The sequence below is a fragment of the Natrix helvetica genome (genome assembly GCF_964273705.1).
Source record: "Natrix helvetica genome assembly, chromosome: 13".
Classification (NCBI taxonomy): Eukaryota; Metazoa; Chordata; class Lepidosauria; order Squamata; family Natricidae; genus Natrix; species Natrix helvetica.
Window position 1 is genome coordinate 7583106 of NC_138557.1, and position 13094 is coordinate 7596199.

Here is a 13094-nt window from a genome sequence, read left to right on the forward strand (position 1 = left end):
CTATTGCTGTTGCTATTCCATTACATCTTTGATATTAGTGTAACTCTTGTCCTGTGGCGTGTTGGTTGTGGCGAATTGCCCCATGGGGAGTTGGCTGTGGCAAGTTGACCTAGTCCCATCAGAGAATGGTACTTCCCATCCCTTGCTTGCTTGCTTGCTTGCTTGCTTTGGAAGTATATGCTCAGGGCCCGCCTTGTAGATCTCTTGCACATTTTTTCTCCTGCTGAGCTGTAGTCCCTCTCTTCAGGTAAAGACCAAACAGAAATCAGGGACTTTCTAATTCATTTCTCGATGTCTTAACGGTGTGGTTTTATACATATCTGCTCTGAAATAAGCCCTGCTTATCTCATTGGTGCTGTCACACACACACACACACACACACACACACACACACACACACACAAAACCTGGCACAGTTGCAACTCTATCCACAACGCCTTCCTAGCTCCTAAGTCCGAGATCTCTCCTTCTCTCTTTTTTTGCACGAGTGGTTTACACGGCTTAACCTTCAGTAAAGAAAAACAAACGTTATTTCTCAAGCGATGTCAAGAAAATCTGTTTGGTTTGGGATTTCTTTCCGCATCGCAAGCAATCGTGCCTCGCAGTGCGTCTGTTCTGACCTAGGCTTCCTGAGAAAGCATAAATCACAATCTTAGTCCCCCAAACCCTCTTTTATTTAAACGGCTGTGAATTATGGTCATTCACAGCCCGTAATGATTCACAAACAGTCTATGAAGAGTCCGACAGAGGTCTGCTCGAGTTGCCACAGTCTTTCAGGGTAATGTTGATAAGCGCCCACCTTTATCTCCCTTGAAACGCTGTCATAGACCTAACTAGTTTTGCAAGGCCAAACACAGCACAGAGTCAAACAGGACTTTTCAGAGCTCGAACCGACCAGATGAACTAATTGCTTCCTGCAAAGGCTCACGTCTGTTTGCTCCTCTTTTATGTCTTATGGGAGGGGCCAATCATCTCCAAGCCTTATTCCCAAGTCACCCCTTTTTTCTTAATTGTTCTTGCCTTCTGACAGCTCTGCGCATGCGCACACTGGGAACAGGCTCCCGCTGTTCTTCTGCCTCGCTGATGTCAGACTCCGGAGGCAGCAAGTAACTACCAGATGGCCCTGGCCCCATCTCTGCCTCCAATGCAGAGCTCTTCCCCAGACGCCAGGACTGGCCCATGTTCCTCCCCAACCTCCTCACTGTCCGAATCTGCTGCCAGCTCTGCTGGTCACCGGTGGGTCACAACTCTGTCTCACTTAGTAGCAATTTCAGTGGGCTAAAATCCGTGTGAGCCAGGCACACCGCCCCTTCCGTGAATTTTGGAAAACTCTTTTGGGAAAGCAATTTGGGAAACGGGGTAACCTCCACAAGCTTTTGCCATTAATTTCTCAGTTAATTGCTTCGGAAAGCGTGGAAACCCGACCACTGTTTTCCTCCAAAAAGCCGCTTTGGGATGACACATCACAAAGGAAGCAACCCAAGGAGAAAACGAAGAGGAAATAGCTTGAGAGTAACAAGGTGGAATAGAAAGAACAGCAGAATTTCTCTCCCAAAAGTTGCTTTTTCCAAAAAAGGACAACTGGACTTCCTTGGCTTTCTTTTGTGAAAAATGCTTGCTTTAATCCAAGAGGTTTCTTCAATTCTAACTGAAGAACTGAAGAAGCTTCTTGGATGAGAAGCGAAACGTCTTCGAAGAAAAACCGGAAAGTCCAGTTGCCTTTTGGAAGAAGTACCTCTGGGGCAACCATGAGGACTGGAGGACTGGGACTCTCCATAGTCATCAGACTTTCTGCTACCCAAACATCACCCCTTGAAGAGATGACCAAATTTTCGGTATGGCCATTGGAGATTCTGGATTCGCTTAAGGACCACATGGCTTGCTTAATCACCATGTGATTTGCTTAACCATCTATAAAATCTAGAAGCTCATGCTAATAATTTTAGGGATACTTTGAGTGATACATCAGGAGCCTTACCCCAAAAGTGAGTAAAAGTGAAATGGCGGCTGACTTAACAACCATTTAGAAAAAGAGACAGGTCAGGTCACAATCTGCTTAATAACTGCAATGACTTCTGAATACAATTTGGGGGTTTAATTGTGGTTCTTAAGTCAAGGATGGCCTGTATTTGAAAGAGGGTCAATGAGATAAAGAATGTGTTTTCATCAAATTCATTTAATGAGAGGAATCAGACTGGGGGTGGGCTGATATAAATGAGAGAAATACTTTTTTTTTAATTCATTTGCAAATGCATCTTTGGAAATTAAATACAGCGCGTTGCTTATTTAAAGTTAGAATCATGTTCCTTCAGAAAGCAGCGTGGTTAGCTATACGGTCATCTATTCAATCTAGAAGCTCATGCTGATCATTTTAGGGCTACTTTGAGGGCCACGCCCACCAAGCCATGCCCACCAAGCCACACCACGCCCACCAAGCCACGTCCACAGAACCGGCAGTAAAAAAATATATGTGAATTTCACCACCGCTGTGTACAATATAATATACTTCCGTCACGTAAAAATGGGTGAAAACGTCTCTAGGCAGCCCAAGACACCCAAGGTTGGGGGGGCTGGGGCTGGGGGGGACAACCAGGTTAGGTCAACCTGCCCTGAGGAATGGCCTAGCTCCACAATTTCGTTGTCCTACTATTCTCAGGCTTTCTGATCCTTTCACCTCTCTCCTTTTCAACCATTTCCAAATCAACTGCTTTTGTCAGTTTTACTGTTCGTTCCAATTTAATGCTAAAGGAGCTACGATCAAAGGCAAAATTATCCTATATTCTCAATTGTCCTATTTCCCCCTCGCCCCCCTTCCTCTATTTCTGGCTGTTATTCAAAAGGAAATCGGGGACTTCATCGGGTGGGAACATAGATCTGAACCAAAGTATCCCAGAGTGCATTTTTAGATGTTCTTATTTCTTGCCACCTTCCAAGGACATCTTACATGCTGGCTGGGGAATTCTAGGAGCTGAAATCCATGCAACTTAAAAGTGGCCAACTTTGAATAACACCGCTTTTACGTGGTTTTTATAAATATCCTCTGCCGAGATTGGTTGAACTTTCTGGTGTCCCTTCCGCAAAGACCCAAAATAATGATAAATTGGGGTAGAGGCTCAGTTTGCAAAATGGTAGACAGAATGGTGATTCTGCTTCTTATATTTGTAACTGATAACCCAACATTGCCCGGGTATTTATTTATTTATAGGGGGGAAATGTCCGGACCAAACATAATTTCTTTTCTTTTTTTAAACAAAATTTTTATTGGTTTTAGAAAAAATAATTAGGAAAAGGGATGGTGGATAAAGTTACAAATTTTGACAGTTACATTATGCAGGAAATGCCCCCCCCCCTTCTCATAACTTTCATTTATTAATACATTAAATTGTTGCTAGTACGGACCAAACATAATTTCTAATGTTGGATTTTCCCCCTTACCAGAGGGAGCCCCCTTGTGGAATACCTGTGAAGCCGTTACCATGGCAACTCCACTGCGCTGTAAAGTAGAATCCATTTTATGGCAGTACTGTAGAAGCCATAGTAAGGCACAACAGGCTGTATCTTAACAGACACATACCCCGAGGGGTGTTAGGAGTGTCTTACCCCCACAGTATTTGTTTCCAGAGAGTAAGTCATCTGTGTGCCAAGTTTGGTTGAAATTGCTCGAGGCATTCCAGAGTTATGCTGGAACATACATACATACACACACAGAGAAAGAGCTATCTTTATATAGAGAGATACCTTATCCCCAAAAGTCATTGTTACTCTAAAACTGTTGGAGAACCTGGCCGCTTTTTTTTTCCCTGAAGAATTTCTCATTTAAAAAACAAATGGATATTCCCCCACCCGCCCCCCAAGAGAGATAATCTTGTGAATGTGTCCAAGCTCTCCCCTCTGCCTTCAGAGATTATTGCTGAATTGCCTTTCATCCCTGCGAATTTGCTGAAGAAACTGTTAAATAATATTGGGATTTTTAAAAATAACAATTCTTAGAGAATTGCTTTATTCCCAGAAAAAGTGCTGGGAAAAAATGTTGGAGAATGATCTTCTTCAACAACAAAAATAAAATCAAGGAAGAGTAAAGAGTTGCCATGGGACTTGTCAACACAGGAGACTCCCGTCTGTCCTTCATTTTTTTTAAAAAAAACAAACCAAAGTTGTGTGATCTTCTGCATGGATGATGTATGGCCCAAAGGCATCTGGCCATTTATCTATGGCAACCCATAGATAAATAAATAAGCTGTACAGTAGAATCCATTTTACGGCAGTACTGTAGAAGCCATAGTAAGGCACAACAGGCTGTATCTTAACAGAGGAGACGTCCTCAGCTTATACTTGCTAGAGTGACCCCCAGAGGGCAGCTACACTTCATTTCTTTGTTGCCATCTAGTGGTCATCCAAAGGTGGAGGGAGTCCATGGTGCTCTCTGAGCTTGGATTTTTGCTTGCAGACATTTCATTACCCGACTAGGTAATAACATCAGTGCTACTGGGTATGGAATTGGCTCCTGCTCATATAACAGTAGCTTCCATTGCCAGTGCTTATTGGGGGTATGATTTTATCCTTGGTAGTTTTCTTGATTTAGGAATTGATTTCCGCTTCATTGTCTTTCTGGTATTAATCCCTGCTTATCTGGGGGTAGTTTCCTAGAGAGGACTTACTCTGGTCTTTTTTGTAGCACTGAGGAAGTTATCTAGTTGGGTCGTAAAACATTTGCAAGCAAAGAATCGATTTCAGAGACGCCGCAAATGATGAGCTACCTACATTCTCTCTTACATAGTGTACACCCGTCATATCCCAACGGTATGGATGGAGGGGTTCCGCCTGAGAACTTTGCCTTGGGACACAAGAGAGTTCTACTCAACCCCCACCCCCCACCCACCCCAATCTTCCTCCTGTGTAACTCTTGGAGAAATTGTCATGCAATGACTGTCTTCCACCTTCTCCAGCCGCAAAGGAGAAGTCTGAGAGGCTATTTGCACGTAGCCCCTGGCGGAAGCGCACAGCTCGGGTATGCCCTTCCTCACTGACCACTTCCTTGTGATGTGGAAACAGGCTCGACCCTTTGACCCTCAAGTGGAATGTCGCCGTTTCCTTCATGTGCTTAAGGAACGCACTGCAGCTGCACTCAAACCACACACACACACACCCCTCAAGGTTTTATTTTCTTTGTGTAAACTTGGGCATCCTTTTATGTGGAAGCAACTTTAGTAAAGTGTATGTTCTGTAAGTACATGTGTTAATTACTCGTTAATGATAACAGAGTTTGAGATCACTTCCTACACTTAAAAAAATATGTTTGTTTTTTAAATTTGTTTATTTGTAAACATATGTATTCACTATATTAATATGAATTTCTTACTGGGCAATAAAAACTGATTCTATGTGAGTGAGAATGGTGAGATGCCTCTGTCAATGCCAGCCACGACCCACTAGTCACTCGGTTGTGCTACGGCAATTTTCTCTGAATTTTCACAGGTACATTATAGCCATAGCACTTAGACTTATATACCGCTTCCCAGTGCTTTTACAGCCCTCTCTAAGCGGTTTACAGAGTCAGCTTATTGACCCCCAACAATCTGGGTCCTCATTTTACCGACCTCGGAAGGATGGAAGGCTGAATCAACCTTGAGCCGATCAGGATCGAACTCCAGACTGCGGGCAGAGTCAGCCTGCAATACCACATTCTAACCACTACGCCACCAGGGCTCCTAATGCAACATCCAATCAATTACAGCACTAGCACTTAGACTTATATACCGCTTCACAGTGCTTTTACAGCCCTCTCTAAGCGGTTTACAGAGTCAGCCTCTTGTCCCCAACAATCTGGGTCCTCATTTTACCCACCTCGGAAGGATGGAAGGCTAAGTCAATCTGGTGAGATTTGAACTGCCAAATTGCAGGCAGGCAGCAGAAGTAGCCTGCAGTACTGCACTCTAACCACTGCACCACCGTGGCTCATAATTATCTCCAGTGCAACATCTGCCCCAGGAATTTACATCAATACACACACAATACACACCTACTTTAGATGCGTAGATGCTTTCAAACATTCTTCCCAAGGATGGGCGCACAAATACCAATGCTCTCAGGAGATCAAGAGGCCACGAAAAGAGACTGGTGCCAAAAAAAATCCCCAACAACAAATCAAGATGGCAGCCATGGTTACCCAATCCACCCTGGTTCTAGGAATTACACATGTAATGCCTAGAACCAGGGGACATGGCTTTAGTAACGGACATCATTCAAGGTAGCTGATCAGCTACAGCAGTAACACTTAGACTTATATCCCACTTCACAGTGCTTTACAGCCCTCTCTAAGAGGTTTACAGAGTCAGCCTCTTGCCCCCCAACAATCTGGGTCCTCATTTTACCCACCTCGGAAGGATGGAAGGCTGAGACAACCTTGAGCCTGCTGAGATTTGAACTGCCAAATTGCAGGCAGCCGGCAGGCAGCAGAAGTAGCCTGCAGTACTGCATTCTAACCACTGCGCCACCTCGGCTAGAGTAAAAGATAAAAGAGTACTGAAGAACTGGAAAACAAACCAATTGTACATTCCCTTTAGGCCAACATTTGCTCCTGGACTTTTTCAGAAATACCACTTCACCCTGCCACCATCAGCTGTGGATGCTCCAACGTGGAGGTTTTTAAAGAAGAGACTGGACAGTCATTTGTCTGGAAAGGTATAGCACCTCCTGCTCAAGCAGGGGGTTGGACTAGAAGACCTCCAAGGTCCCTTCCAGCCCTATGATTCTATGTTCTATGACAGGGGTGTCAAACACGATTTCATTGAGGGCCGCTTCAGGGTTGTATTTGACCTGGTGAGGCTGGAGTGGGCGTGGCCCGGGAGGGGGTGGCCAGCTTGGCGTCACTCATGTCCGGGAGTGCCTGTTGTTCTGACCGAGGCTTCCCCAGCAGCACGAAGTCAAGTCCTCATCCTGATAAACCCCTTTTATTTCATTCACAGTGAATTCCTCTCCAGCAAAGTCTTTCCTCTCCCACAGTCTTTCAAGGTAGTTCACAATTACCGACCTTTATTAGGCTTGGAGAATGGCCAGGCTGAGATCTTTCAGACGACGCAATACTTGGCAAGAATGCAGGAATGAACTAGTTGTCTCCTACAAACTCCACTCCCCTGGCGCTCCTCTTTTATTTCCTCTGGGAGGGGCCCTTCACTGTCTACCTGTGGCCTTACTCCCAAGTCGTTCCTTGTTCCTTAGCTGTTTCCTTCGTCTGGCAACTCTGCGCATGCGCACACTGGGAACAGGCTCCAGCTGTTCCTCTGCCTCACTGATGTCTGACTCTGAAGGCAGCTGATAACTGTCAGACGGCCTTGGCCCCCTCTCTGCCTCCAACACAGAGCCCTCATCCGAGCCTTCCCCAGACTCCAGGACTGGCCCATGTTCCTCCCCAACCTCCTCACTGTCCGAATCTGCTGCCAGGTCTGCTGGCCGCTGGTAGATCACAACACCTGTGGTGGCCTGAGCACTCTGCCAGCGAAAACAGAGCTCGGGGGAGCTGTGTGCGGCCCTCCCGAGCTCCATTTTTGCTGGCAGAGGCACCGCAGGCTGTTTCCAGGAAGATCTAAACACCTCACAGGCCTTCAGTTTGACACCCCTGTTCTATGATATCTCCTTCTAGGAAGCTGCTCCAGGTTCTCCTGGACCACGCTAGTTGCCCTCCTCGAAACCTGCTTGAGCTTCCCTATTTCCTTTCCGACATGCAGCTTCGCACCTTCACCGCAACTGCAGCGTCTTTTCAATGGACGTCTAGACTTCCAGGCCAGTGCACAGAAAGCGAAAAGAAAAATAAGTAAATAAAATTAGAGCCAACCACAATCTGAAATGCCAGGAAAGTGGGGTTTTCCTGTCCCGATGCAAATGGAGAGATTGAGAAGGGGTTTTTTTTTGTGTCCTGAAATGAAAGTTCATAAAAGGAGAGTCGCTTCTATAGCTCCCTCTGATGAACCGGGAACTCTGGGTAATCTCTTTAATGGGATTTTATTAACTTCTGCCAAGGTGATTAATTACTTCCATTTGAACTTTCTCCTTCCACTCCTGGCGAAAGCCTCCCTCTCCCCCTCCATCCCCCCTCTCTCTTCCATTGTCGTCTTAACGCTTTGCACTTTTCAAAGCTGCTTTTGTAGCTTCCCCTCACTCTTCTGAATTAAGCCCTCTTGGATTAGTGCCCTTTTCTCACTGTCCATCTCTGGCACCGCATTTTCATCTTCTTTTTTCACTTTTTAAAAGGTACTCAGGCTCATTTTTTTTTAAAAAACACACACAATAGAATGGCTCTAAGGTAAAGATAAAGGTAAAGGTTCTCTTCGCACATATATGCTAGTCGTTCCCGACTCTAGGGGGCGGTGCTCATCTCCATTTCAAAGCCGAAGAGCCAACGCTGCCCGAAGACGTCTCCGTCGTCATGTGGCCGGCATGACTAAACACCGAAGGGGCACGGAATGCTGTTACCTTCCTACCAAAAGTGGTCCCTATTTTTCTACTTGCATTTTTGACGTGCTTTGGAACTGCTAGGTTGGCAGAAGCTGGGACAAGTCACAGGAGCTCACTCTGTTACGCGGCACTAGGGATTCGAACCGCCGACCTTTCTGATCGACAAGCTCAGCGTCTTAGAATGGCTCTAGCTATGGATGTATACAGAGTTCTCAACTTACAACATTGGGTCCAGAATTTCCATTGGTGGTTATGTGAGACATGCCTGATACTTATTTATTTTCAGGTAGTTCAACTTACAACATTTATTTAGTGATCGTTTAAACAGCACTGAAAAAGTGACTTAGAAGAACAAAATAGAACAGAACAACAATTGGAAGGACCTTGGAGGTCTTCTAGTCCAACCCCCTGCTCAGGCAGGAAACACTGACTACCATTTCAGACAAATGATTATCCAATCTCTTGTTAAAGACTTCCAGTGCTGCAGCATTCACAACTTCTGGAGGCAAGTTGTTCCACTGATTAATTGTTCTGTCAGGAAATTTCTCCTTAGTTCTAAGTTGCTTCTCTCCTTGATTAGTTTCCATCCATTGATTCTTGTCCTGCCTTCAGGTGCCTTGGAGAATAGCTTGACTCCCTCTTCTTTGTGACAGCCCCTGAGATATTGGAACAGTGCTATCATCTTAGTTTTTCACACCTATGAATGTGGCAACATCCCCATGGTGACAATTGTTATCATAAAAATTTAGATGCTTGGTAACTGGCATGTACTATAGATGATAGACAGACAAACAGACAGACAGACAGATAATGGATAGAGATAGATTAATGGATAGAAGATAGATAATGGATGGATGGATGGATGGATAGATAAATGGATAGATAGATAGTTGGATGGATGGATAGATAGACAGATAGCTAGATAAATGGATAGATAGATAATGGATATGATAGAGATAGATAGATAGATAGATAGATAGATAGATAGATAGATAGATAGATAGATAGATAGATAGATAGATAGATAATGGATACAGATAGATAATGGATAGATAGATGATAGGTAGGTAGATAGGTAGGTAGATAGATAGATAGATAGATAGATGGATGGATGGATGGATGGATGGATGGATGGATGGATGGATAGATAGACAGACAGATAGATAAATGGATAGATAGATATATAATGGATATGATAGATTAGATAGATAGATAGATAGATAGATGATAGATAGATAGATAGATAGATAGATAGATAGATAGATAGATAGATAGATAGATAGATAGATAATGGATACAGATAGATAATGGATAGATAGATAGATAGATAGTTAGATGGATGGATGGATGGATGGACGGACGGACAGACAGACAGATAGATAAATGAATGGATAGATGGATAGATAGATAGACAGACGGACAGACAGACAGATTTTCAAGAATTATGAAAATCTGGTACTATATTGCAATATTTATACACCATATCAGGGAACCATCTTCTTACTGGAGCATTAACAGTGTTTTCAAAAGAAGGAGCTTTTTAAAACCCAGAAATGGCTCAGAAGAACTCATCTTTCTGCCTTCCACAGTTGCCATGGGTATGGGCTTTAAATCCATCCAATGGCAACAGAGCATTATCCTATTCCGATTGGTTCTTAATCGGCCATCTTGATTGGTTCATTGGCTTTCAAGATATTCTAGATTTTGCTATTAATAGGCTGCATTTTGCTGCAGAATATCTCCTGCTCTTCTACTTCTCTTCCCTAGCTTTGGTTCCATGCATTGCATGGGGGGGGAAAAATTACGTTAAAAATGGGCTCTGCAGCTCCTGGCATGAATTTCTTTCAGGTATTGATTGGATCAACGTTATCTGGAAGATCTGAAAGCATCCAATCCATGGAAGGAAAAGATTCATTGTTTTTTTTTTCCCCTGCCAAGTTTTGTCTATCCCGAAAGATCGTTCTCATTTGTTAGCAACTCACCCTGCGATAATCGTCTCTGAATTTCTTTCTCTTCTCTCTTTTTTCAATATCTGTTATTGAAACGACTCAGTGGGGATTTTCATCGGGTACCATTGGACTTCTCAGCGGGAAATGAGAACTTGCTTGTGTTTTCAAGGAAAGAAAAATGAAAAGAGCATCTTGTTTGCGAAACCATCACAAGGCATGCTCTAGGTTGCCTGGAACGGCAAGGCACAAAATATGCGGCTCAACAGCTGACCACAAGCAGCTCTCCAAGCAAATTACGACGAGCCCATTTGGAAGCGCCATTTCTCCGAATAACTCCAAGAGGAGGAGATATCCTCCAACCATTTCCCAAAGGCAGAATGTACCCGTACCCATGTGTTTGTTGCTGTTCACACATCGCTACTAATAAAAGAAGAATAAATTGCGTGTATAATGCACCTTCCACCAGAGCAGGTTCAAAATTAACCAAACTGAAACATATTTATCTGACCCAGGCTTCCTTAGAAAGCAAGAAGCAAAGTCTTGGTCCCTGCAAAACCTCTTTTATTTACGTGACTGTGAATTCCTTTCATTCACAGTCAGCCAGGCTTTAGCAAACAGTCTTTCAGAGGAATTTTTATCAACACGGACCTTATCTTGTTTAGAGAGCTGCCAGATAACTAGTTTCCAAACACAGAGCAAAGCAAAACTTGGCACAGAGTCTCTTATAATCACAAACAGAACTTTCTGTACCAAAGGAACGAATTGTTTCCTGCAAAATCCCCCTCCCCATTCATTCCTCTTTTATTTCTTATGGGAGGTGCCAATCATCTCCAAGGTTTGGCTTTACTCTTAAGTCCCCCCTGCTTTCTTAGTTGCTCTTGTCTTCTAGCAACTCTGTGCATGCGCACACTGGGAACAGGCTCCAGCTGTTCCTCTGCCTTGCTGCTGTCTATCTCCCTCTCTGCCTCCGACGCAGAGCCCTTGTCTGAGCTTCCCTCAACCCCCAGGACTGGCCCATGTTTCTCCCCAACCTCCTCATTGTCCGACTCTGCTGCCAGCTTCACTAGGCGCTGGCGGGACACAACACATATTGGCTAAAGCTTTTTCTACTTGTAGAAACGATATCTTGAAAAATATATCTTGCAGCTCAAAATATCCCGAGTGTTCGAAAGTGGGTTTGTCCTATAAAAGAAAAACTGAAGCCAAACAAGTTATAACTTCCACGCAAGCCGGAGGAAAAAATGTGTTGCTATCTCTAGTTGCTATTTACATTTTTCTTCTAGCAAAGTGCATGCCCTTGGGCTACGGTGTAAGGTGTCGACATTGTTGACCTAAAATGCAAAATATCACCAGGACCCATCTTAGCATCCTTTCAAATGCAGAACTGTGTCGCTTGACATTCTTCATGGAGAAACCGTGGTCCGCAATTATCCTTCAGTTGGCTTCCCTCTTGAGGTTTTGGAGAAGACGGGTCATCAAGGATACATAGAAGGCAAATTATCTGGAAGTTATTGACAAGAGGATTGGAGTGCATCTCAATTTTATTAGGCAGCTTTGTGAAGAGTCTGACAAGGGTTTTTAGAGCTCTGAACCATTTTTTTCTTCATTTGATTGGTGTCCTGATATTTCTTTGAGGACTCTTGGAGTGATTAATTTTGCCTCTTGGCCAAATTACAAGGAGAAGGTCTCACAGCAGGGCTACAATCAACATCTGGATTACAGGGGACAAATTTCATCCAGAAGCTTTGGCCAATAATACCAGTGGCCCATTTTCATTTTATTTTCTTCTGCTTTCACCCCAACGCTTCAACAATTCCACAATTAAAAGTTCCCCATTCTGGCCAGTTTTGTTTCCATCGTTATGCAAACATCTCTCTGTTTAGCAAAATCCCTTGCTTCTTACTCATTCCAATTTGAACTGGGAGCTTTCCAGAATCCAAAGCCTGCAGAAATTTTTATCTAAATAAAACTCATCGTGTGGTTGTGAGAGGGAATAGCCCATCCGTTCCTGTGGTGATGTTGGCTGCTTCGAGCTGAGCTTTTCCTGTTGTCTGTACACAATTCCGTTGTTTATCTCACAAATGGGTAGCTTGAAGCTTTCCACTCCCCACTCCATATCAATATACTCCTCCCCCCCCCAAAATATGATCTGCTCCATAGGACAAAGGATCTATAGGCGACACACAAACAGATGGACAGACAGATGGACAAGCAGACAGAAGGGTGAACAAATGGGCGGGCAGGCGGGCAGAGAGTGAGATGGGTGGGTGGATGGACAGAAGGACAGAGCGACAGACATACAGACTGACACATGGGTGGACAGATAAGATGGATGGTTAGACAGGCAGGCAGATGGATGGATGGGCAACTGACAGTATCAAAGGCTTCTGTAGGGCCAATAAACTTTCGAACTGCTAGGTTGGCCGAAGCTGGGACAAGTCCCAGGAGTAATACATGTTCCATCATTTTGACATCCCTCTCACCTCTCAAGAGGCCTGTAATTGCCATATACCACAAAGAGGGTCCCAATTTCATCACTCATACCTCAATATTTAGGCTCCTGCCAGCTCAAAAGTCTGTTCTTACTCCCTCCCTTGGCTTGCATGGAATATTGGCTCTCTTTGCAAACACGAAGCCAGCTTTGCTCAGGCAGTTGACTCACCTCCATTCACCAGCACTGCACAACTCGGGGGC